A 27,750-nucleotide genomic window follows, 5' to 3' on the forward strand; every position below is an offset into this window, starting at 1 on the left:
AAGTAAAGATTGGATCATACAAATTTTCAGCAGTAATCGATTCTGGATCACCTATGTCAGTCATAAATGAAGAAACCTTCAACGAATGTAATAAAGAGAATATTTATCCTACGTTACGTTACGTACGATGAGTGGGGAGAAGAGAAGTTTGTGGCACAACTTGACTAGAAGAAGGGATCGGTTGGTAGGACATGTTTTGAGGCATCAAGGGATCACAAATTTAGCGTTGGAGGGCAGTGTGGAGGGTAAAAATCGTAGAGGGAGACCAAGAGATGAATACACTAAGCAGATTCAGAAGGATGTAGGTTGCAGTAGGTACTGGGAGATGAAGCAGCTAGCACAGGATAGAGTAGCATGGAGAGCTGCCTCAAACCAGTCTCAGGACTGAAGACCACAACAACAACAACAACAACAACAACCATTAGGCAAAACTAAAGTAAAAGGAGCAGTATCTAGTAAAGGAGTGGATGTAAAATTACAGACACACTTATCGTTTTGTATTGCAGGTCATACGTTCCACTCAAATTTTTGTATTGTTCCCTTATTGACAACAGACGTTATTCTAGGTACGAATTTTTTGGTACAATACGACGCAATTATTGACTTTCAAAATTCTTATTTAATGTTAAAGGATGAAAATGTACAACTGGCATTAGAATTTCAGCACTCTTTGTCTGCAGAAGAACAAACAATTAATCGGACAGAGGTCATTTCTGCATCACGTAACATAGACTGTCATTCCACATTGTTCACAGATACGTATGTTAACAACTACAATACACCAGACGAAGCCGACTATGACGTTATGCAAATTATTTCTGATAAAGTTAAACAGAGCAGTGCAAATACAGACGACGAACGTGCTCAACTACGCAATATTCTTTTACAGGAAGCTCCAGTTTTTTGAACACGTCCCTGGTACTATGTCCGGTTTTATGTGTGAATTTCAAGTTAAACAGCACGACACGTTTAAAGCCAAACATTATCCCATTCCGTATATTCACAGAGAACAAGTTAAGAAAGAATTGAAAGCTATGGTTGACCAAGGAATTATTGAACCGGTAGTTAGTCCGTACATAAACCCGCTCCATATTGTTAAGAAAAAGGATGGCTCACTTCGCCTCGTACTTGATTCGCGTCACATCAATGACATTATTATTAATGAAACAGATCGCCCTCAAACACTAGAAGAACTTCTACAGAAATTTCATGGTACTGCTGTTTATTCCACATTAGATTTGAAAGCGGGATTTTGGCAAATTCAGCTCCATCCGAACTGCAGAAAGTACACAGCATTTTTGGTGACTGTTATCAATTTTGTAAATTACCGTCCGGTTTAACAATTTCTTCAGCAGCATTTATTCGCGGTTTGAATACTATACTTCCGACAGAACTAAAAGACAGAATCACAACGTATGTAGACGACATTCTTATTGCTGAAACTAACTGGTCTGAACACAATTTGATTCTTGAACAACTGTTGCAAACTTTTCGTGCACAAGGGCTCACAGTTAATCTTAGCAAATCGCACTTTGGCAAAACTTCGATAATATTTCTTGGACATGTAATTTCAGCAGAAGGCATTGCGCCTGACCCGGAAAAACTTCAAGCTTTACGTGACATTACTGTTCCAACGACGAAGAAACAACTACGCAGCTTTTTGGGGTTAATTAACTTTTTCCGTAAATTTATTCATTACTCTGCTTTAGACACCCCTAGATTATGCCAGTTGACGGGTAAAAACGCTATTTGGTCCTGGGATAGCCAAGCACAGTCTGAATTTGTCAATCTAAAACAAGCTTTGTTGAACGCACCTCCTTTATCACACCCAGATCTTACCAGAACTTCTTCCATTGCCACCGACAGTTCTAACACAGCTTTAGGCGTACACATTTTTCAGGAAATTGAAGAAGACGGTACTACAGTAATTAGAAACATCGCCTTTGCAAGTCGCATTCTGTCACCTGCTGAACGCAATTATTCTGTTACAGAACTTGAAACATTATGTATTGTATGGACATTTACGAGGTTTAGGCATTTTCTTTATGGAAGACATACGACCATTTACACAGGTCATAGAGCTATACAGTTTTTACTTTCAGTAAAATTTACACACTTCAGATTAAGCAGATGGAAACTTTATTTACAGGAATTTAATATTACAATTGTTCACATTCCCGGTACACAAAATGTTGTAGCAGACGCACTATCCCGTTCTCTCAGCAACAATCAGCAAAACACTGCAACCAACTTCTGCCAAGCAAATTCTAGCGTCATGTATATTCAACAAGTCGCATTTGAAAATTTCATTTCATCGTCATTACGAGACATAGCACAAGAGTAGAGCAAAGACAACGTGTGGAAAGAAATTAAACACCTTTGCCAAGATAAGAATAACGTTACCATTAGAAACCATTACACTGTACGCAATAATATTCTGTTTCGCCGCTCTCACCCTGACAGCAACAACTGCTTATTATGCATTCCTGACGAACTTGTTAACAAATTAATTTGGTATACTCATTTAAGTTACGCAAATTATGCAGCCAGAAAGTGTTTTCTTATACTGAGACAGAACTGTTATTTTGCCAACATGGAGAAACGTATACGACGAGTTTTAGCGTCATGTAAAATCTGCCAGAAAGCTAAATCAGACACGACTTCACATATTCCTCCGTTAAATCCTATTGTACCCGTTAAATTGAGACACATGGCCTCTGTAGACATTTTTGGTCCGATTCCCAGAACTAATAGAGGTTTTTGCTACATCTTTGTCGCTGTTGAACTCACTTCAAAATTTGTAACCTTCACTCCGTTACGCAAAGCTACTGCTAAATCGATTTCGAATGCATTTGTAAAGCATTTTTTATTTCATGTAGGGCATGTATTGAAAGTAATTTCCGACAATGGAACACAATTTCGATCTTTGATATGGACATGTATTTTAGGAGCTAGAAACATTTCTCCGATCTATATATCCAAGTATCACGCTTCTTCGAACCCTTGTGAACGACTAATGAAACAAATTCGTAAACTATCTAGAATATACTGCCATAAAAAACATATTGATTGGGACGCACACATACTCTCATTCCTGGATGTAATTAACTGCATACCAAATGAAACTACTATGCTATCTCTGACTGTTATATTGAAAAATGTTGAATCACCTAACAAAATTAAAGAAATAGTATCCTTTCCTACATCTCGTCGACTACGCCACCACGAAATAATTGACATTGCACTCAACAGCATCAAACGTGCCGCAGAGCGCCGGAGAAGACAGCTAAAAGAGGTTTGTATACGCCGTGACTTTCACATTGGACAGAAGATATTAGTACGCACACATTATTTATCCAACAGAGGAAAGATTAGATGCAGTAAATTTGAACTTCTATACGCAGGTTCATATAGAATACAAAGCATTCCTCACCCCAATGTAGTACACGTCGAAACTTTGAGAACCAGAAAAAGCAAGGGCAATCACCATGTCCCCAATATTAAACCCTTTGTTGAATGAATATACTTTATGATTTATCACACTGTAATGCCATTTGCAGATATTTATATGAACACTTACTGATGATTATCATATTTTTTCTTGGCAAGTGCCCGGCAAGTTAAGGTTAGCAGGTCGCTTTTCTTGTCGTTAGACATCAGACCGTGCACATTTTCCATTTTTTGTGTATGTATGACTGTTTTCCTATCGAAAGTAGAATTTTTCTCTGTATGTACTACGAAATCTTTAAAATGTAACAAACACCAGTTGACTTTGACATTTTGTCTTATGATATCTCACATCTTGAGTATTCTACATTTTTACTACTACATTATGATACTGTGTCTACATTTTCTCACTTGAAAATTGTCTATGTTTTTGACCTAATACGTTTTCTGCCATGCTATGCGGTATGCTTAATTACATCACTAGAAACAAGTTTTCATTTAATGAGTATGTGATTTAAATGCAAGATATTAATCCTTATTCATCATTTTCAGAAAGCAATGACGTGTAAAAGAAATAAATTAAAGAAACCACAGTGGTTTACTATAAAATGGAATTTCACCTTCGGAATGAAGGAAAGAAAATGCAGTACTGCATCATGAAGAGTAAATGGATCAGAATTAACAAGCATTAATCAGAATATACTATACACATCGTATGATAGCAGTCTTAACTAATTATTTTTCTTTCAGAATATGAGGTGATTGATGCAGGCTGTCAGACAGAACTACAGATGTTAATTTTAGTGATGAAATATGCTAGAAGTAAGAAACTCTATACTATATGAAGTAATGAATGATAATGAATAGTTGTATGAAGTAAATGGTAATATGAATATGAATAATGAAATGTCTATTTTTTGTAGATGAAGTAAATGGTAATATGAATATGAATAATGAAATCTCTATTTTTTGTAGATGATAATAAATGATGATGAGTAGTCATATGAAGAATATGCTAATATGAATAATGAAGTTTTTCTTTGCAGGTGATGATAGTGATGAAGTTATGGTAGTATCAATAATGAAGTTTTTCTTTGCAGATGATGATAATGATGATGTTTATGTATTTACTGTTACTTAAGAAATGCTATGTAGTTATTTAAGTATTTGTTGCAGTTCGTTTTGACAGTATGTCTTATGTTGCATGGTATAATGACCGAATATTTTGGGAAAGACAGCTAGAGTACATACATATTGAGTACACATTTCATTACCTGTTAATTCAAAGTTCATTACTTTTCAGCACAATATGCATTTCCTCTTTCAGCTCAATAATCCATTTTGTATTTTTTCCAGGAGATGCTTTTCATGATATTATTATGCTATAAACACTTAGTTATTAAACCTGTTCTAGTACTTGCATTTTCTTTACCCAGTTGTGTATCATTGATGAATGTGATCACATATACTGTACTTGTTTCATAACCTTGCTACAGCTGACTCAAGACGAATGATGTTATTAATCCTTATTTCCAGCAATAAGTCAAAAGCAAATATTTTCATGGCCAAGCCAGCCGCGGTGGCCGTGCGCTTCTGGCGCTGCAGTCCGGAACTGTGGGACTGCTACGGTCGCAGGTTCGAATCCTGCCTCGGGCATGGATGTGTGTGATGTCCTTAGGTTAGTTAGGTTTAAGTAGTTCTAAGTTCTAGGGGACTTATGACCTAAGATGTTGAGTCCCATAGTGCTCAGAGCCATTTGAACCTTTTTTTTCATGCCCCAGCAATTAATTATCGATCGCAACGCAATGCATTGCTAGCAAAAAAAAATTTTTTATTGCCAGTCCCAGTTATTACCAGTGTACAACTAAATAATGCTACCAGTTGAATATATATTTCTAGTCCTAAATATAACGCAAATATTTCTGTTGTATTGAATCCATTATATCTACGTATTATTGGCCTACAGACCTTGAGTAATAGTTACAGTGTGTTACATTTTAAATATGTTCTATGTCACTTGAATGATGAGTTCTGAGTAATACTGAATGATGACTTATGCATTAATGCTATTCCAATAATTAACTCTTGTTTTGAACGATGACTTGTGAATAATACTAAATAATGTTTTGTAAAACTATATGAATACTTTGTAAATGGCCAATGAGTGCCAACGATTACTGCAATCAGATGAGTTATGAATAGTGTTTTGTAATACTCAATACTTGCTACATGTTTAGTAACTGGCCAATGAATGACAATGATTACTATAATTAGATGAATTATGTATAAATGGTATGCCAATAATTAACTCTTGTTTTGAATGATGACTTGTGAATAATACTGAATAATGTTTTGTAAAACTATATGCATACTTTGTAAATGGCCAATGAGTGCCAATGATTACTGCGATCAGATGAGTTATGAATAGTGTTTTGAGATACTCAATACTTGCTACATGTTTAGTAACTGGCCAATGAGTGCCAATAATTACTATATTGAGATGACTTATGAATAATGTTCTGTAATACTCCATACATACTACTTAAATGCTGTGTAAATAGTCAATGAATGCCAATAATTATTCAAATCGGTTGATACACTGGTGAAATTCTATGATGACTAGCATAAGACGTAATGTCCTTCACCTTCTGACCTAATTACCAGAAATTACTGCAATATCCGTTTGTCCTGTCCATCCTCATGATCATGGAGCACTATATTTGGTTTTTGCACTAATTCTCTGTTGATGTGAGAGTATGGACTCTACAAGAATGTGGTGTTGACATATCAAGCTGTCCACCACCTTCAACGCTGGAGATGTCATTATGGTCCTACTGTTTGGTGTACCTAATGTACTACAAAATGATAACATTGAATATTAATACAACATTTCAGTGTCTTGGCTACACTGATAAATACTTCAGGGAAGAGAACTTCAGATTGTCTCACTTGGTGTTGTGCTCCTGTAGAAAGATATGGACTTTCAGTGCAGCTACGTGCAACCTACTGCGCTACAACCATGATGCAATCCTTCTCATTCCTTTCCTAGTTCTTGTAAACTGGTAAAGACTTACACAATGCCTTTAAATTCTTGTAAAATGATAAAGACATATACAGTGCGTGTGCACTTCATTTCATTTGTTAACAAGATCAGTTGTCCTAAAAATGCTAAAGACTTCTACAATGTGAGTGCGCTTTATTTCACTCCTTGATATGTTTATTTGTTGTAAAAATGCTAAAGAGTTTTACAGTGTGTGTGCACTTTATGTCATTTGTTAATATTTTTTGTATTCATTGCACATACATTTTGTCTTTCTTAATATGTTCTGCACTTATCAATAACGTATATACTCTGTGACTGTAGACTTAGTTAATTAAGTATATTATAGAAAAATTTGTTGCTCATGGCAAGTCCAATTGACTCACCATCGCTGCCAAATTTTTGCCCCCCAGTGGAGGGTTATGTAATAGGTCCATGATTAAGGAATTTGTTGCTAAAGTGCGCGTCATTTATGACGGCGGCCGAGTTTAGGTTCGTTCTGCGCATCTGACGTCACAAAACACAGTCAGCCAATGAACAGAGAACGACGTTGCCAGAGCTCGACTGCAGTGCAGAGCACAGAGGAGTGTCTTCAGTTTTAGAAACGTTCAGTCATAAATAAAGTAATTGAACAAAAGCAATGTCTCGATAGCAGACTTTCTATAAAAGAAAGTTTGGAAAAAGCTTTCTTTATACCAATTGCTTCATATTCTATTAATTAATTACACCAAACAAGCAATAAGCCTCCTAATTCAGGCGATAGCAAGGAAAGGTGTTTGTATCATTCTCACTAACAGTTTTCTCGCAATAAAGAACAGCGGTAATTGTTTATTTCCTATTGTACTTCGACGAAACGTGAGTAATTCATAATCATACCAACAGTGTTTGTCGGTATTTTGCGTTCGGTGTTAAAGTCCTCCAGGAGATATGTTGAATGACAAAATGCGTTACCGTAATGGTTAAAGTGAATGGCTGCTTAGCGAAAGGTGCTGAGTTCAAACCTTGATCGGTGCTTAATATTTTCTTTATTTAGAAACATGAATTTGAATTTTTTGAAATTTCTAGTGGCAACTAAAATCGACCATACGGAAAGTATACGCTATGGACTTTTAGCTCTGCAAACTCTTCAAAATTTCGTGCAATGGTTTACTACATCTAATGCTGCACAATAACTACGTTGAACAGCGAATAAAAATTAAGTCATTTATGGGAGAAGGTATCAGTCAAGAAGATGTGTAAAAATCAAATTTTTGGGCCAAATAGTTTTTGTGAAATGGAATGATAAAGTGTGTCAAAGCAGTCGGAACACCGTGTGTCTGCACAGGCGAGCAGTGCAGTTACGACAAAATTGCGCACAGCCCAGAATGCGGGGAGCACATCTCTGTAGGAGCGAAAGGGTTAATGCGACCGTGGTGGCTTTACTTCATAAACCGCGCGCTCCCCCCTAAACGTAAGTTTGCGAACTATACTATACTATGGCGCTGCTTTTCTTGGCGCATACAACTGGCAACGCAGTAATCTCCTGCGTCCGGGCGGGCATGCGCGAACTGTCAAGATATAAGAATTGAACTATAGCCCACTCGAGCAGACGTAATTTCAATGGATTGCTCACGGGCTGCCTGCGATATGTAAGCTATAAGAGAATCTGAGACCAAAGAGCAGTGTTGACTGCAGTAGGAACTGTGTAGCAGTAGCAGTAAGTTGTTGCTAGCGAGCAGTCTGGTGTATAGTGTTGGCTGGGCCGGTCGTGGTGCAGCGATGGCGGAGCCTGAGCATTATTGTATAGGGTAAAAGCAGCCTCGTGCATATGTAGTATTGTTATATCAAGTCCCAAGTAAATGTTTAAAAAAATCTCTTAATAATAATCTTTCTCATAAAAAATAACTTTTGACGATCATTCATTTCAATTTAAAGAATTTACTAATTTCTCCAATCCTTGGTCATCCCGATTATTGAAAAGAAAAATCAGTTGTTTCCTTTTATAAATGACAAATCTATCGGCCAGCATTGCACTGGGTTGTGCCAATTGACGTAAGAATTTTCAATTTTTTCAGAATGATCTTTCAGGGCCATGACGCAGCACTGCTGACGTCCAAAATATACCAGTTTAAATTCACAGTCAGTTATTGAAAGGTTATATGTGAGCGACAATAATTTAATTGAGAGGTTACTCACATTGTATTATTACCATGTTACTTAATTTATTTTGTGGGAGAATACACTAAATAAGGATATTATTCATAATATTATTTTATTTTTGTGGGGTGGTTACAACATACCATGATGCAGTTTCCTTGCAACAATTTTTTACTCTCTCATTCTTTTTTATTTTTATCTCTCTCCCTTGCACTCTCTCTCCTCTCTCTCTCTCTCTCTCTCTCTCTCTCTCTCACACACACACACACACACACACACCCACACACAGTCTTTTTATTTTTATTTGTTTGTTGTGATCGACTATCGCCGAGGCACGAAAACGTTCGTCAATGATTTTCTTAATTTTGAGTACACCTACGAAAGATATATAAAAACAACTATGAGAGTTACTGATTTATGAAGCTTAGTTTGCAGTCAATTCTGAGTATTATTAGTAACTACGCTCCAGTCCCTAAACCCAGTTACAGACATGTGAATCAGACAGATTACGTATTCCAGGCCGTAGCACCCGCGTCTATGAGACGCCAGCTATGGTCACTTCCCAGCCCGCTGTAGGATCACATCGGTTCGTCTTCTTCCTGCTGGAAATTTAACTGAGATTTGGTAACAAGGCAAGGTATATTTGGCAACTCTGTGATCGACGAGTTACTTCCCGGTGTGCACGGAATTAAGCCTCAAAGTTCACTTGATTTTTCCTGTCATTTCCATTGAATAATCTGAGTTATTATTAACGCTTGAGCTGTAACAAAAGATTGTAAATTTACGATTTTCAGCCCAGGAAAGTCGTTGCACGTGAAAATCTCATATAATCTCGTCCTTTAAATAGTGGTTTACAGGCTCTAGCCACTAATGGTCTCATAAGAGGAAAACTACACGCATGCCTCTTCCCTAGCTTTGTGGAAACGTGCTAACCTGAGAGAAAGCGTCTGTTATGTTTTGCCGTTCCAGTCTTGCTGACAGTAACGTTTTTATCCCTTCTGTGAAAGAGCTACAAGCAGTCAGATCACACATCGATAAGGAAATCGCAAGACAATACTTTCGGCTCATAGTGCAATGGTGAAAAACTTAACAATGCTGCACAACAGGCAACGCCTCTTTCCGCTGCTGAGAAACAAATTTTGGGTTTCTAGGAATACATAACTTTATTTATGAAATGCCACATTTGCATACCACTTGAGTATGACACAGCATACCAATCAAACGCAGACCCAATCGAAATCTAAGTGATTAGTATTTTACTAATTCGTGCCGATAGAGGCACGCTTGTGTACAGATACTCAGTTTTATTGAAACAGACTTTCGTCGAAAGGTTATCGTGGGTAGTTTTATTTTATTTCTTATAATACAGTGCAAAATTTTCGTACGGTTTCTTTTAGTGTTGTTAAAACATTAGTTAACATGAGAGAGAAATTAATCATCAACGATATATGCGAATTCTCTGATGTTATCTATAACAGTCTAACAATGCACATGCAGTTTATTGATTACATGCATGTAGAAAACTTGTTCTGAGTTAAAGCTGTCAAACAAGGTTTTATGAAGAATAAAATGCCACTGCCATACGACAGCGAATGTAGAAAATACTTTTTCTGACGTATTTTGGCACGATGCGCTCTCCACATACGTAATACAAAAGTTTCGAGATGCATTGCAGCCTGGCCATCTATTAAACCTGAAAAGAACAAAATGTCGCAGAAGTTAGCCCTTTTTCCACATGCGACTATTTTGGGTTGAGAAGTGAAGGGAATTATGTTCAAAGTTCCATTAGATCGATAACTTCAGCAGACAGCAGTATGGCGTTTTAAAAAACTTAGCAGTGAATGTACCCATACTCGCGACGTCTTATCAACAGTACGCGACGCTTACCGTTACGCTACTAGCTAACACATAGCTACACCACCTCCACAACTTGCGCATTGCACAGTGGTGTGAGATAATGCATATGGCCGGATCTAGACTTCTGAGAGAAAGACAGTAACAGCTTTTCTTTTGCAGTGCACGACGTTTTTAAAAAAACATATAGCGCAATAGAGTAGCTCAAGTCGAAAGGAACACTTCCTGTTTAAATTTCTGCATCCTACACTGTTGGCAGTTCTGTGTAGGTGTCAGTTACGTGATTTTATTTCGGTGATTACAAAAGAGACGAATGTATGCACTGGGTAGCCGAGGCAGCTAGTTCATGGTGATTCGGTCAACCAAGTAAATGAATGTACTGAACATGCTGCAAACCACTACAGGGAGTCTGTGTGTCAGAATTCTCATCCAGTGTGGCGCAACATTGTTGTCATAGAATAACGAGTGATACAGAAGCGAATTTGGTGGTCCCTTGGATTGATGCTAGGTTCATATACACTCCTGGAAATTGAAATAAGAACACCGTGAATTCATTGTCCCAGGAAGGGGAAACTTTATTGACACATTCCTGGGGTCAGATACATCACATGATCACACTGACAGAACCACAGGCACATAGACACAGGCAACAGAGCATGCACAATGTCGGCACTAGTACAGTGTATATCCACCTTTCGCAGCAATGCAGGCTGCTATTCTCCCATGGAGACGATCGTAGAGATGCTGGATGTAGTCCTGTGGAACGGCTTGCCATGCCATTTCCACCTGGCGCCTCAGTTGGACCAGCGTTCGTGCTGGACGTGCAGACCGCGTGAGACGACGCTTCATCCAATCCCAAACATGCTCAATGGGGGACAGATCCGGAGATCTTGCTGGCCAGGGTAGTTGACTTACACCTTCTAGAGCACGTTGGGTGGCACGGGATACATGCGGACGTGCATTGTCCTGTTGGAACAGCAAGTTCCCTTGCCGGTCTAGGAATGGTAGAACGATGGGTTCGATGACGGTTTGGATGTACCGTGCACTATTCAGTGTCCCCTCGACGATCACCAGTGGTGTACGGCCAGTGTAGGAGATCGCTCCCCACACCATGATGCCGGGTGTTGGCCCTGTGTGCCTCGCTCGTAAGCAGTCCTGATTGTGGCGCTCACCTGCACGGCGCCAAACACGCATACGACCATCATTGGCACCAAGGCAGAAGTGACTCTCATCGCTGAAGACGACACGTCTCCATTCGTCCCTCCATTCACGCCTGTCGCGACACCACTGGAGGCGGGCTGCACGATGTTGGGGCGTGAGCGGAAGACGGCCTAACGGTGTGCGGGACCGAAGCCCAGCTTCATGGAGACGGTTGCGAATGGTCCTCGCCGATACCCCAGGAGCAACAGCGTCCCTAATTTGCTGGGAAGTGGCGGTGCGGTCCCCTACGGCACTGCGTAGGATCCTACGGTCTTGGCGTGCATCCGTGCGTCGCTGCGGTCCGGTCCCAGGTCGACGGGCACGTGCACCTTCCGCCGACCACTGGCGACAACATCGATGTACTGTGGAGACCTCACGCCCCACGTGTTGAGCAATTCGGCGGTACGTCCACCCGGCCTCCCGCATGCCCACTATACGCCCTCGCTCAAAGGCCGTCAACTGCACATACGGTTCACGTCCACGCTGTCGCGGCATGCTACCAGTGTTAAAGACTGCGATGGAGCTCCGTATGCCACAGCAAACTGGCTGACACTGACGGCGGCGGTGCACAAATGCTGCGCAGCTAGCGCCATTCGACGGCCAACACCGCGGTTCCTGGTGTGTCCGCTGTGCCGTGCGTGTGATCATTGCTTGTACACCCCTCTCGCAGTGTCCGGAGCAAGTATGGTGGGTCTGACACACCGGTGTCAATGTGTTCTTTTTTCCATTTCCAGGAGTGTACTTATGGTCTGGTTCGATTCCAACTTCTGCTGATGATTTTTGATAAGGAGAGACATATTCTGTTCTCTTCTGGCTACGCCAAGTGAAGAAGGTATAATGGCATTGTGGTCTGAAATTCACGTTAAACATGATATTCCTTCTCTACCAAGTAGACGTTAGGTTGAACCACAATCAAGTCAGGAGTCGCGTCACGTAGAAACTCTATCAGCAGTAACCTTTCTTATAATAGTTATTTATTTCTAGTGACGAAACAAACGTAATGTAGGGTCACAGGACACTCATTCCATCTTTTATTTGAGCTTCTGTAAGTCGATAAAATTGGTTCTGATCTGGGAATGCAACTCAGACCGCCCTTAACGCGGAATTTGATCCCTTCGTGAGAATACAGCTCGACTGCAATTTGTTGTTTGTTCAAAACTGCATATTCCTCAACATCCCCACATACTGGGCGTGAAAGGGTTCGAATGCTGGCCGGCACTAAAGGTTTCATTATGTATTATCAAACTCTAGCACGAGAACACCTATCTGCTGGAGGGTAATAATTTTGGTTTTTAATGTATTTCCATTCGTTGTCAACACTAACGGTATCTGACGTTTTTGAGTCCCAGTGAGACACAGAACTGTTTGCGAAATCATTGTAAATTCAAGGATGTTATTCCGAGCTGCTGGTGGAGAAAAATTCGGTAGCTGACGTCTCTTTGTGTGTCCTGTCAACAACGATATGTGTGGGGCTCGATTCCCAGTCAGCACTGAACTCTTCTTCATATTATTTCTAGTTTAAACATGCTCACATGTCGCTGCTGGTGTAACAAACCCATTTTTAACGTTCGTTTTCTCTAGAATATAACAGCGACAGGTGCCAGGTTGGAGTCCTGGGAAAGAAAAAGTTAATGTTTCGTCTCGTCATTTCAGTTAAAACATTATTTATCCAACAGAGGAAAGATTAGATGCAGTAAATTTGAACTTCTATACGCAGGTTCATATAGAATACAAAGCATTCCTCACCCCAATGTAGTACACGTCGAAACTTTGAGAACCAGAAAAAGCAAGGGCAATCACCATGTCCCCAATATTAAACCCTTTGTTGAATGAATATACTTTATGATTTATCACACTGTAATGCCATTTGCAGATATTTATATGAACACTTACTGATGATTATCATATTTTTTCTTGGCAAGTGCCCGGCAAGTTAAGGTTAGCAGGTCGCTTTTCTTGTCGTTAGACATCAGACCGTGCACATTTTCCATTTTTTGTGTATGTATGACTGTTTTCCTATCGAAAGTAGAATTTTTCTCTGTATGTACTACGAAATCTTTAAAATGTAACAAACACCAGTTGACTTTGACATTTTGTCTTATGATATCTCACATCTTGAGTATTCTACATTTTTACTACTACATTATGATACTGTGTCTACATTTTCTCACTTGAAAATTGTCTATGTTTTTGACCTAATACGTTTTCTGCCATGCTATGCGGTATGCTTAATTACATCACTAGAAACAAGTTTTCATTTAATGAGTATGTGATTTAAATGCAAGATATTAATCCTTATTCATCATTTTCAGAAAGCAATGACGTGTAAAAGAAATAAATTAAAGAAACCACAGTGGTTTACTATAAAATGGAATTTCACCTTCGGAATGAAGGAAAGAAAATGCAGTACTGCATCATGAAGAGTAAATGGATCAGAATTAACAAGCATTAATCAGAATATACTATACACATCGTATGATAGCAGTCTTAACTAATTATTTTTCTTTCAGAATATGAGGTGATTGATGCAGGCTGTCAGACAGAACTACAGATGTTAATTTTAGTGATGAAATATGCTAGAAGTAAGAAACTCTATACTATATGAAGTAATGAATGATAATGAATAGTTGTATGAAGTAAATGGTAATATGAATATGAATAATGAAATGTCTATTTTTTGTAGATGAAGTAAATGGTAATATGAATATGAATAATGAAATCTCTATTTTTTGTAGATGATAATAAATGATGATGAGTAGTCATATGAAGAATATGCTAATATGAATAATGAAGTTTTTCTTTGCAGGTGATGATAGTGATGAAGTTATGGTAGTATCAATAATGAAGTTTTTCTTTGCAGATGATGATAATGATGATGTTTATGTATTTACTGTTACTTAAGAAATGCTATGTAGTTATTTAAGTATTTGTTGCAGTTCGTTTTGACAGTATGTCTTATGTTGCATGGTATAATGACCGAATATTTTGGGAAAGACAGCTAGAGTACATACATATTGAGTACACATTTCATTACCTGTTAATTCAAAGTTCATTACTTTTCAGCACAATATGCATTTCCTCTTTCAGCTCAATAATCCATTTTGTATTTTTTCCAGGAGATGCTTTTCATGATATTATTATGCTATAAACACTTAGTTATTAAACCTGTTCTAGTACTTGCATTTTCTTTACCCAGTTGTGTATCATTGATGAATGTGATCACATATACTGTACTTGTTTCATAACCTTGCTACAGCTGACTCAAGACGAATGATGTTATTAATCCTTATTTCCAGCAATAAGTCAAAAGCAAATATTTTCATGGCCAAGCCAGCCGCGGTGGCCGTGCGCTTCTGGCGCTGCAGTCCGGAACTGTGGGACTGCTACGGTCGCAGGTTCGAATCCTGCCTCGGGCATGGATGTGTGTGATGTCCTTAGGTTAGTTAGGTTTAAGTAGTTCTAAGTTCTAGGGGACTTATGACCTAAGATGTTGAGTCCCATAGTGCTCAGAGCCATTTGAACCTTTTTTTTCATGCCCCAGCAATTAATTATCGATCGCAACGCAATGCATTGCTAGCAAAAAAAAATTTTTTATTGCCAGTCCCAGTTATTACCAGTGTACAACTAAATAATGCTACCAGTTGAATATATATTTCTAGTCCTAAATATAACGCAAATATTTCTGTTGTATTGAATCCATTATATCTACGTATTATTGGCCTACAGACCTTGAGTAATAGTTACAGTGTGTTACATTTTAAATATGTTCTATGTCACTTGAATGATGAGTTCTGAGTAATACTGAATGATGACTTATGCATTAATGCTATTCCAATAATTAACTCTTGTTTTGAACGATGACTTGTGAATAATACTAAATAATGTTTTGTAAAACTATATGAATACTTTGTAAATGGCCAATGAGTGCCAACGATTACTGCAATCAGATGAGTTATGAATAGTGTTTTGTAATACTCAATACTTGCTACATGTTTAGTAACTGGCCAATGAATGACAATGATTACTATAATTAGATGAATTATGTATAAATGGTATGCCAATAATTAACTCTTGTTTTGAATGATGACTTGTGAATAATACTGAATAATGTTTTGTAAAACTATATGCATACTTTGTAAATGGCCAATGAGTGCCAATGATTACTGCGATCAGATGAGTTATGAATAGTGTTTTGAGATACTCAATACTTGCTACATGTTTAGTAACTGGCCAATGAGTGCCAATAATTACTATATTGAGATGACTTATGAATAATGTTCTGTAATACTCCATACATACTACTTAAATGCTGTGTAAATAGTCAATGAATGCCAATAATTATTCAAATCGGTTGATACACTGGTGAAATTCTATGATGACTAGCATAAGACGTAATGTCCTTCACCTTCTGACCTAATTACCAGAAATTACTGCAATATCCGTTTGTCCTGTCCATCCTCATGATCATGGAGCACTATATTTGGTTTTTGCACTAATTCTCTGTTGATGTGAGAGTATGGACTCTACAAGAATGTGGTGTTGACATATCAAGCTGTCCACCACCTTCAACGCTGGAGATGTCATTATGGTCCTACTGTTTGGTGTACCTAATGTACTACAAAATGATAACATTGAATATTAATACAACATTTCAGTGTCTTGGCTACACTGATAAATACTTCAGGGAAGAGAACTTCAGATTGTCTCACTTGGTGTTGTGCTCCTGTAGAAAGATATGGACTTTCAGTGCAGCTACGTGCAACCTACTGCGCTACAACCATAATGCAATCCTTCTCATTCCTTTCCTAGTTCTTGTAAACTGGTAAAGACTTACACAATGCCTTTAAATTCTTGTAAAATGATAAAGACATATACAGTGCGTGTGCACTTCATTTCATTTGTTAACAAGATCAGTTGTCCTAAAAATGCTAAAGACTTCTACAATGTGAGTGCGCTTTATTTCACTCCTTGATATGTTTATTTGTTGTAAAAATGCTAAAGAGTTTTACAGTGTGTGTGCACTTTATGTCATTTGTTAATATTTTTTGTATTCATTGCACATACATTTTGTCTTTCTTAATATGTTCTGCACTTATCAATAACGTATATACTCTGTGACTGTAGACTTAGTTAATTAAGTATATTATAGAAAAATTTGTTGCTCATGGCAAGTCCAATTGACTCACCATCGCTGCCAAATTTTTGCCCCCCAGTGGAGGGTTATGTAATAGGTCCATGATTAAGGAATTTGTTGCTAAAGTGCGCGTCATTTATGACGGCGGCCGAGTTTAGGTTCGTTCTGCGCATCTGACGTCACAAAACACAGTCAGCCAATGAACAGAGAACGACGTTGCCAGAGCTCGACTGCAGTGCAGAGCACAGAGGAGTGTCTTCAGTTTTAGAAACGTTCAGTCATAAATAAAGTAATTGAACAAAAGCAATGTCTCGATAGCAGACTTTCTATAAAAGAAAGTTTGGAAAAAGCTTTCTTTATACCAATTGCTTCATATTCTATTAATTAATTACACCAAACAAGCAATAAGCCTCCTAATTCAGGCGATAGCAAGGAAAGGTGTTTGTATCATTCTCACTAACAGTTTTCTCGCAATAAAGAACAGCGGTAATTGTTTATTTCCTATTGTACTTCGACGAAACGTGAGTAATTCATAATCATACCAACAGTGTTTGTCGGTATTTTGCGTTCGGTGTTAAAGTCCTCCAGGAGATATGTTGAATGACAAAATGCGTTACCGTAATGGTTAAAGTGAATGGCTGCTTAGCGAAAGGTGCTGAGTTCAAACCTTGATCGGTGCTTAATATTTTCTTTATTTAGAAACATGAATTTGAATTTTTTGAAATTTCTAGTGGCAACTAAAATCGACCATACGGAAAGTATACGCTATGGACTTTTAGCTCTGCAAACTCTTCAAAATTTCGTGCAATGGTTTACTACATCTAATGCTGCACAATAACTACGTTGAACAGCGAATAAAAATTAAGTCATTTATGGGAGAAGGTATCAGTCAAGAAGATGTGTAAAAATCAAATTTTTGGGCCAAATAGTTTTTGTGAAATGGAATGATAAAGTGTGTCAAAGCAGTCGGAACACCGTGTGTCTGCACAGGCGAGCAGTGCAGTTACGACAAAATTGCGCACAGCCCAGAATGCGGGGAGCACATCTCTGTAGGAGCGAAAGGGTTAATGCGACCGTGGTGGCTTTACTTCATAAACCGCGCGCTCCCCCCTAAACGTAAGTTTGCGAACTATACTATACTATGGCGCTGCTTTTCTTGGCGCATACAACTGGCAACGCAGTAATCTCCTGCGTCCGGGCGGGCATGCGCGAACTGTCAAGATATAAGAATTGAACTATAGCCCACTCGAGCAGACGTAATTTCAATGGATTGCTCACGGGCTGCCTGCGATATGTAAGCTATAAGAGAATCTGAGACCAAAGAGCAGTGTTGACTGCAGTAGGAACTGTGTAGCAGTAGCAGTAAGTTGTTGCTAGCGAGCAGTCTGGTGTATAGTGTTGGCTGGGCCGGTCGTGGTGCAGCGATGGCGGAGCCTGAGCATTATTGTATAGGGTAAAAGCAGCCTCGTGCATATGTAGTATTGTTATATCAAGTCCCAAGTAAATGTTTAAAAAAATCTCTTAATAATAATCTTTCTCATAAAAAATAACTTTTGACGATCATTCATTTCAATTTAAAGAATTTACTAATTTCTCCAATCCTTGGTCATCCCGATTATTGAAAAGAAAAATCAGTTGTTTCCTTTTATAAATGACAAATCTATCGGCCAGCATTGCACTGGGTTGTGCCAATTGACGTAAGAATTTTCAATTTTTTCAGAATGATCTTTCAGGGCCATGACGCAGCACTGCTGACGTCCAAAATATACCAGTTTAAATTCACAGTCAGTTATTGAAAGGTTATATGTGAGCGACAATAATTTAATTGAGAGGTTACTCACATTGTATTATTACCATGTTACTTAATTTATTTTGTGGGAGAATACACTAAATAAGGATATTATTCATAATATTATTTTATTTTTGTGGGGTGGTTACAACATACCATGATGCAGTTTCCTTGCAACAATTTTTTACTCTCTCATTCTTTTTTATTTTTATCTCTCTCCCTTGCACTCTCTCTCCTCTCTCTCTCTCTCTCTCTCTCTCTCTCTCTCACACACACACACACACACACACACCCACACACAGTCTTTTTATTTTTATTTGTTTGTTGTGATCGACTATCGCCGAGGCACGAAAACGTTCGTCAATGATTTTCTTAATTTTGAGTACACCTACGAAAGATATATAAAAACAACTATGAGAGTTACTGATTTATGAAGCTTAGTTTGCAGTCAATTCTGAGTATTATTAGTAACTACGCTCCAGTCCCTAAACCCAGTTACAGACATGTGAATCAGACAGATTACGTATTCCAGGCCGTAGCACCCGCGTCTATGAGACGCCAGCTATGGTCACTTCCCAGCCCGCTGTAGGATCACATCGGTTCGTCTTCTTCCTGCTGGAAATTTAACTGAGATTTGGTAACAAGGCAAGGTATATTTGGCAACTCTGTGATCGACGAGTTACTTCCCGGTGTGCACGGAATTAAGCCTCAAAGTTCACTTGATTTTTCCTGTCATTTCCATTGAATAATCTGAGTTATTATTAACGCTTGAGCTGTAACAAAAGATTGTAAATTTACGATTTTCAGCCCAGGAAAGTCGTTGCACGTGAAAATCTCATATAATCTCGTCCTTTAAATAGTGGTTTACAGGCTCTAGCCACTAATGGTCTCATAAGAGGAAAACTACACGCATGCCTCTTCCCTAGCTTTGTGGAAACGTGCTAACCTGAGAGAAAGCGTCTGTTATGTTTTGCCGTTCCAGTCTTGCTGACAGTAACGTTTTTATCCCTTCTGTGAAAGAGCTACAAGCAGTCAGATCACACATCGATAAGGAAATCGCAAGACAATACTTTCGGCTCATAGTGCAATGGTGAAAAACTTAACAATGCTGCACAACAGGCAACGCCTCTTTCCGCTGCTGACAAACAAATTTTGGGTTTCTAGGAATACATAACTTTATTTATGAAATGCCACATTTGCATACCACTTGAGTATGACACAGCATACCAATCAAACGCAGACCCAATCGAAATCTAAGTGATTAGTATTTTACTAATTCGTGCCGATAGAGGCACGCTTGTGTACAGATACTCAGTTTTATTGAAACAGACTTTCGTCGAAAGGTTATCGTGGGTAGTTTTATTTTATTTCTTATAATACAGTGCAAAATTTTCGTACGGTTTCTTTTAGTGTTGTTAAAACATTAGTTAACATGAGAGAGAAATTAATCATCAACGATATATGCGAATTCTCTGATGTTATCTATAACAGTCTAACAATGCACATGCAGTTTATTGATTACATGCATGTAGAAAACTTGTTCTGAGTTAAAGCTGTCAAACAAGGTTTTATGAAGAATAAAATGCCACTGCCATACGACAGCGAATGTAGAAAATACTTTTTCTGACGTATTTTGGCACGATGCGCTCTCCACATACGTAATACAAAAGTTTCGAGATGCATTGCAGCCTGGCCATCTATTAAACCTGAAAAGAACAAAATGTCGCAGAAGTTAGCCCTTTTTCCACATGCGACTATTTTGGGTTGAGAAGTGAAGGGAATTATGTTCAAAGTTCCATTAGATCGATAACTTCAGCAGACAGCAGTATGGCGTTTTAAAAAACTTAGCAGTGAATGTACCCATACTCGCGACGTCTTATCAACAGTACGCGACGCTTACCGTTACGCTACTAGCTAACACATAGCTACACCACCTCCACAACTTGCGCATTGCACAGTGGTGTGAGATAATGCATATGGCCGGATCTAGACTTCTGAGAGAAAGACAGTAACAGCTTTTCTTTTGCAGTGCACGACGTTTTTAAAAAAACATATAGCGCAATAGAGTAGCTCAAGTCGAAAGGAACACTTCCTGTTTAAATTTCTGCATCCTACACTGTTGGCAGTTCTGTGTAGGTGTCAGTTACGTGATTTTATTTCGGTGATTACAAAAGAGACGAATGTATGCACTGGGTAGCCGAGGCAGCTAGTTCATGGTGATTCGGTCAACCAAGTAAATGAATGTACTGAACATGCTGCAAACCACTACAGGGAGTCTGTGTGTCAGAATTCTCATCCAGTGTGGCGCAACATTGTTGTCATAGAATAACGAGTGATACAGAAGCGAATTTGGTGGTCCCTTGGATTGATGCTAGGTTCATATACACTCCTGGAAATTGAAATAAGAACACCGTGAATTCATTGTCCCAGGAAGGGGAAACTTTATTGACACATTCCTGGGGTCAGATACATCACATGATCACACTGACAGAACCACAGGCACATAGACACAGGCAACAGAGCATGCACAATGTCGGCACTAGTACAGTGTATATCCACCTTTCGCAGCAATGCAGGCTGCTATTCTCCCATGGAGACGATCGTAGAGATGCTGGATGTAGTCCTGTGGAACGGCTTGCCATGCCATTTCCACCTGGCGCCTCAGTTGGACCAGCGTTCGTGCTGGACGTGCAGACCGCGTGAGACGACGCTTCATCCAATCCCAAACATGCTCAATGGGGGACAGATCCGGAGATCTTGCTGGCCAGGGTAGTTGACTTACACCTTCTAGAGCACGTTGGGTGGCACGGGATACATGCGGACGTGCATTGTCCTGTTGGAACAGCAAGTTCCCTTGCCGGTCTAGGAATGGTAGAACGATGGGTTCGATGACGGTTTGGATGTACCGTGCACTATTCAGTGTCCCCTCGACGATCACCAGTGGTGTACGGCCAGTGTAGGAGATCGCTCCCCACACCATGATGCCGGGTGTTGGCCCTGTGTGCCTCGCTCGTAAGCAGTCCTGATTGTGGCGCTCACCTGCACGGCGCCAAACACGCATACGACCATCATTGGCACCAAGGCAGAAGTGACTCTCATCGCTGAAGACGACACGTCTCCATTCGTCCCTCCATTCACGCCTGTCGCGACACCACTGGAGGCGGGCTGCACGATGTTGGGGCGTGAGCGGAAGACGGCCTAACGGTGTGCGGGACCGAAGCCCAGCTTCATGGAGACGGTTGCGAATGGTCCTCGCCGATACCCCAGGAGCAACAGCGTCCCTAATTTGCTGGGAAGTGGCGGTGCGGTCCCCTACGGCACTGCGTAGGATCCTACGGTCTTGGCGTGCATCCGTGCGTCGCTGCGGTCCGGTCCCAGGTCGACGGGCACGTGCACCTTCCGCCGACCACTGGCGACAACATCGATGTACTGTGGAGACCTCACGCCCCACGTGTTGAGCAATTCGGCGGTACGTCCACCCGGCCTCCCGCATGCCCACTATACGCCCTCGCTCAAAGGCCGTCAACTGCACATACGGTTCACGTCCACGCTGTCGCGGCATGCTACCAGTGTTAAAGACTGCGATGGAGCTCCGTATGCCACAGCAAACTGGCTGACACTGACGGCGGCGGTGCACAAATGCTGCGCAGCTAGCGCCATTCGACGGCCAACACCGCGGTTCCTGGTGTGTCCGCTGTGCCGTGCGTGTGATCATTGCTTGTACACCCCTCTCGCAGTGTCCGGAGCAAGTATGGTGGGTCTGACACACCGGTGTCAATGTGTTCTTTTTTCCATTTCCAGGAGTGTACTTATGGTCTGGTTCGATTCCAACTTCTGCTGATGATTTTTGATAAGGAGAGACATATTCTGTTCTCTTCTGGCTACGCCAAGTGAAGAAGGTATAATGGCATTGTGGTCTGAAATTCACGTTAAACATGATATTCCTTCTCTACCAAGTAGACGTTAGGTTGAACCACAATCAAGTCAGGAGTCGCGTCACGTAGAAACTCTATCAGCAGTAACCTTTCTTATAATAGTTATTTATTTCTAGTGACGAAACAAACGTAATGTAGGGTCACAGGACACTCATTCCATCTTTTATTTGAGCTTCTGTAAGTCGATAAAATTGGTTCTGATCTGGGAATGCAACTCAGACCGCCCTTAACGCGGAATTTGATCCCTTCGTGAGAATACAGCTCGACTGCAATTTGTTGTTTGTTCAAAACTGCATATTCCTCAACATCCCCACATACTGGGCGTGAAAGGGTTCGAATGCTGGCCGGCACTAAAGGTTTCATTATGTATTATCAAACTCTAGCACGAGAACACCTATCTGCTGGAGGGTAATAATTTTGGTTTTTAATGTATTTCCATTCGTTGTCAACACTAACGGTATCTGACGTTTTTGAGTCCCAGTGAGACACAGAACTGTTTGCGAAATCATTGTAAATTCAAGGATGTTATTCCGAGCTGCTGGTGGAGAAAAATTCGGTAGCTGACGTCTCTTTGTGTGTCCTGTCAACAACGATATGTGTGGGGCTCGATTCCCAGTCAGCACTGAACTCTTCTTCATATTATTTCTAGTTTAAACATGCTCACATGTCGCTGCTGGTGTAACAAACCCATTTTTAACGTTCGTTTTCTCTAGAATATAACAGCGACAGGTGCCAGGTTGGAGTCCTGGGAAAGAAAAAGTTAATGTTTCGTCTCGTCATTTCAGTTAAAACATATAGCTACTGCCGAGAAAATCCGATGTGTCACAGTTGATTGTGCTTCGATGACAATCCAATTAGGTTCTGGGTTCGAATCCCTGTCCAACACAAAGCTTTACCTCACGGCATTTCAAGTAAGTTACTTGTGAAGAAGCAATATTTAACATCTCTCGTAGTTCGTTAACAAGGACAATAGATGCTGGGTAGGAATTCCCGTCCGTTAACAATGTTTACGTTATGTAATTTAAAGTTGATATTTGCTAACTGATACTGTCTAAAATCGAGGTATATCACTCTCTGTATGCCTAGTCAGGAATGACTGTTAGTTTCCGTCAATCACGAAGTCTTTGCTTAGTCTGCATGACCTGGGTTTGAATCCATATGCAGAACGAGACGGTTCGTCGTGTCATTTGAAGTTTATACATATTCTCAACTAGCTACTCGTGAATAACTTAAATTTTTATTGTCATTTTGTGTTAAATAATAAGTACGGTATGTTATTTCGAAGAGGAAATCATGAATACGACGAACTTACTACGTGAATTACCTATCTGACGTAATAATGAGAGTGGTAACATTTCGTGTATATCATTTATTGTAATAAATGTGAACTTACAAGCCTGAAGAACCGTCTTATCTGTGATAAGATGTTCCCTGAAATTTGTAGTACCTTGGTATTACTTTACGTCTTGAGTTATTGCGATACAGAGCAGTGTTTTCTAGTGGTGACTTGTTGGAAGCATTTTCGATAGTCAAACGTCTGTACCGAGGGGCGATTAGATGACATGCTACACAGCTGCGGTAGGCTGGTTGCATTCGAATCAGATGAAATGCAATTCAGTTCGTTCGGATACTTTTGAGCACGACTGTACAAGTGGATCTCGAAAGCGGTAATCTCATTGTTATGTGTAATGTCATCATACGATGCAAACTTCGATGTAATGAATCTACTTTTCCACCCATCTGTGTCTACATGTATATTGTATCACTGTGTGGTGAATTGGCCGCCGGCCGCGGTGGTCTCGCGGTTCTAGGCGCGCAGTCCGGAACCGTGCGACTGCTACGGTCGCAGGTTCGAATCCTGCCTCGGGCATGGATGTGCGTGATGTCGTTAGGTTAGTTAGGTTTAAGTAGTTCTAAGTTCTAGGGGACTAGACCACAGCAGTTGAGTCCCATGGTGCTCAGAGCCATTTGAACCATTTTTTTTTTTTTTTTTGTGAATTAGCCATTGTTGTGCATCTGCTTATTCTATGGGTCTGAAGGAAAGAAAAGCACCTTATACTGCTACAGTTCCCACAAATATTCATTACCCAGCAGGTCTAAAGAAAATGAGGCAACGTATCGTGTAGACTTAGGTACATCCCCATTAAAGAAATTACTTGTAGATTCCTGCAAGAGATACCTCTAATTATATAGTGCATGCACAATGCTCAAAGAGAAACTTGATCACTGCTATAATATTTGTAATTTCTCCTCTTGTTTTAATGCCTATGTTAACACATTGATTAAATGAATATCGAGATAGACTAATCTGTAGCCGCTCTATCGGATGACCACGTAAAATTTTGCTTAAAATCATTTAGTTCATAGCCGGAAGCACTGCAACGTTTTGCACCTGCCAGTTCTGCTCCTGCTGCCGTCACCTTGCTGGGACTTGTCCTATCTGGTTTGGGAGGTTATTGGAAAGGGAGATCTCTCATGACAGCACGGTGGGACTGTAGCAGCCAGAAGTGTTACTACAGTACCCTCTCCAACATGACTAGTGGCTGCAGCAGTTGCTGTGGTTGTTTTTCTAATAAAAATCATCACAACTGACCCACTGTTTCCGTAATACGCATGGCCAAAAAACTGCCTCCAGCAACTATAATTACAGTGCATTTAAAATTAGTTGCGAATTTTGACGTTTGGCTCACCAGAGGGGACGTGACGCCGTTGCTCAGGTAACATCGATGGCGAGCCGACTTTCCTTAACACGCCGGCAGCGGTTCGGTTGTATACTACAGATGGCAGTCCTTCGTTGCCGATCTCTAGCTTCATTTTCCTTCTCTGTGGCTCAACTTGTTTGAGGATTGTTAATACTAGATCCATCCATTGCATCCTTGGGCGTCCTCTCGGGCGTTTTCCAGGCTGTTCTGTACCACTCGCAAATTGAATAACGACTGTCTACAGGTCGACCGTTAATATAATCGACAAACTACAGGGATGGATTCCTGACGGGAAATTGCAGAAAAAAGGTCCTATGAACATGTGTCCGTAAATGCATCGTTGCCACGGAAAATGAAAGTTCACCTGACCACGTGTCGTGTATTCCATGTGCATTGCAGGCTGTGTGATTGATGCAGCGCACTGCAAACAGCAGAACTGTCCGGTATTCACGTCTGGAGCAAGCTGAGATGATGATATGTAGGGACAAGCAGATGGAAACGGTCGAGAGGCAGTCTTCCAGAACTGGTGTACGCTCAATCTGTCGCCAACCTGCACTTTCATCTGTCTGAAAGGACCCAGGATCACACAAACGCCCAAACATTGCTTGAAATGTTGTACGATGTGGTTGATGTCTGTGAGGGTACTTGTTTTGGCTTAGCCGTGCTGCCTCTCGACCGTTTCTATCTGCTTGGCCGTACACAAACACCATCTCGGCTTGTTCCTGACATGAGTACCGGACCATTTTGCTGCTTATATCACGCTGCGTCTACCGCACAGCTTTCAACACACGAGGACTTCACAGTACATGGTCAGAGGAACTTTCATTCGTCAGCGCCGTCTACCGTAGCAACGATGCACTTCCGGACACATGTTCATATGACCTTTTTTCCTCCATTTCCAGTTAGGCTTCCGTCCCTGCCGTTGTCGGTTTATAGAGAGTACCACGTGGTGTCACGCATTAGAGGCACCTATGTTCATTAGCTCTCGATGCAAAGTGATATTTTCTGGCGTTGAAGTGTGCTACAGTCATCACGTATTGAGCACTAGTGTTCTACATCCACATCTACACTCCGCAAGCAACCCAAAGGTGTGTGGCGGAGGGCACTTTACGTGCCACTGTCATTACCTCCCATTCCTGTTCCAGTCGCGTATGGTTCGCGGGAAGAACGACTGTCTGAAAGCCTCCGTGCGCGCTCTAATCTCTCTAATTTTACATTCGTGATCTTCTCGGGAGGTATAAGTAGGGGGAAGCAATATATTCGATACCTCATCCAGAAACGCACCCTCTCGAAACCTGGCGAGCAATCTACACCGCGATGCAGAGCGCCTCTCTTGCAGAGTCTGCCACTTGAGTTTATTAAACATCTCCGTAACGATATCACGGTTACCAAATAACCCTGTGACGAAACGCGCCGCTCTTCTTTGGATCTTCTCTATCTCCTCCGTCAAACCGATCTGGTACGGATCCCACACTGATGAGCAATACTCAAGTATAGGTCGAACGAGTGTTTTGTAAGCCACCTCCTTTGTTGATGGACTACATTTTCTAAGCACTCTCCCAATCAATCTCAACCTGGTACCCGCCTTACCAACAATTAATTTTATATGATCATTCCACTTCAAATCGTTCCGCACGCATACTCCCAGATATTTTACAGAAGTAACTGCTACCAGTGTTTGTTCCGCTATCATATAATCATACAATAAAGGATCCTTCTTTCTATGTATTAGCAATACATTACATTTGTCTATGTTAAGGGACAGTTGCCACTCCCTGCACCAAGTGCCTATCCGCTGCAGATCTTCCTGCATTTCGCTACAATTTTCTAATGCTGCAACTTCTCTGTATACTACAGCATCATCCGCGAAAAGCCGCATGGAACTTCCGACACTATCTACTAGGTCATTTATATATATTGTGAAAAGCAATGGTCCCATAACACTCCCCTGTGGCACGCCAGAGGTTACTTTAACGTCTGTAGACGTCTCTCCATTGATAACAACATGCTGTGTTCTGTTTGCTAAAAACTCTTCAATCCAGCCACACAGCTGGTCTGATATTCCGTAGGCTCTTACTTTGTTTATCAGGCGACAGTGCGGAACTGTATCGAACGCCTTCCGGAAGTCAAGAAAAATAGCATCTACCTGGGAGCCTGTATCCAATATTTTCTGGGTCTCATGAACAAATAAAGCGAGTTGGGTCTCACACGATCGCTGTTTCCGGAATCCATGTTGATTCCTACATTGGCGTTGCATTACCAACAATAGTGAAGCACGTCCGAACACGAGATCCCCAATAAAATTACTGTAGCCGTCCAAGCACATGTTCACCGGCTGTGAAGATAACGTTCTGTTGCAAAAAGTTCCTCCAAATTCCCAATAGTAATGGACAATGCGGAATACCACTGGGCTGCGACGGATAAAGCTCCAACAATGCAGCGGAGGAAAGCGGCTATTTTTATCCGGGTAGAAAGAAGTGCTTGATTGGAAAAAGTTGTGTAAGGCGAAGTTA

Source organism: Schistocerca piceifrons, chromosome 3 (assembly GCF_021461385.2).
Source record: "Schistocerca piceifrons isolate TAMUIC-IGC-003096 chromosome 3, iqSchPice1.1, whole genome shotgun sequence".
Lineage (NCBI taxonomy): Eukaryota > Metazoa > Arthropoda > Insecta > Orthoptera > Acrididae > Schistocerca > Schistocerca piceifrons.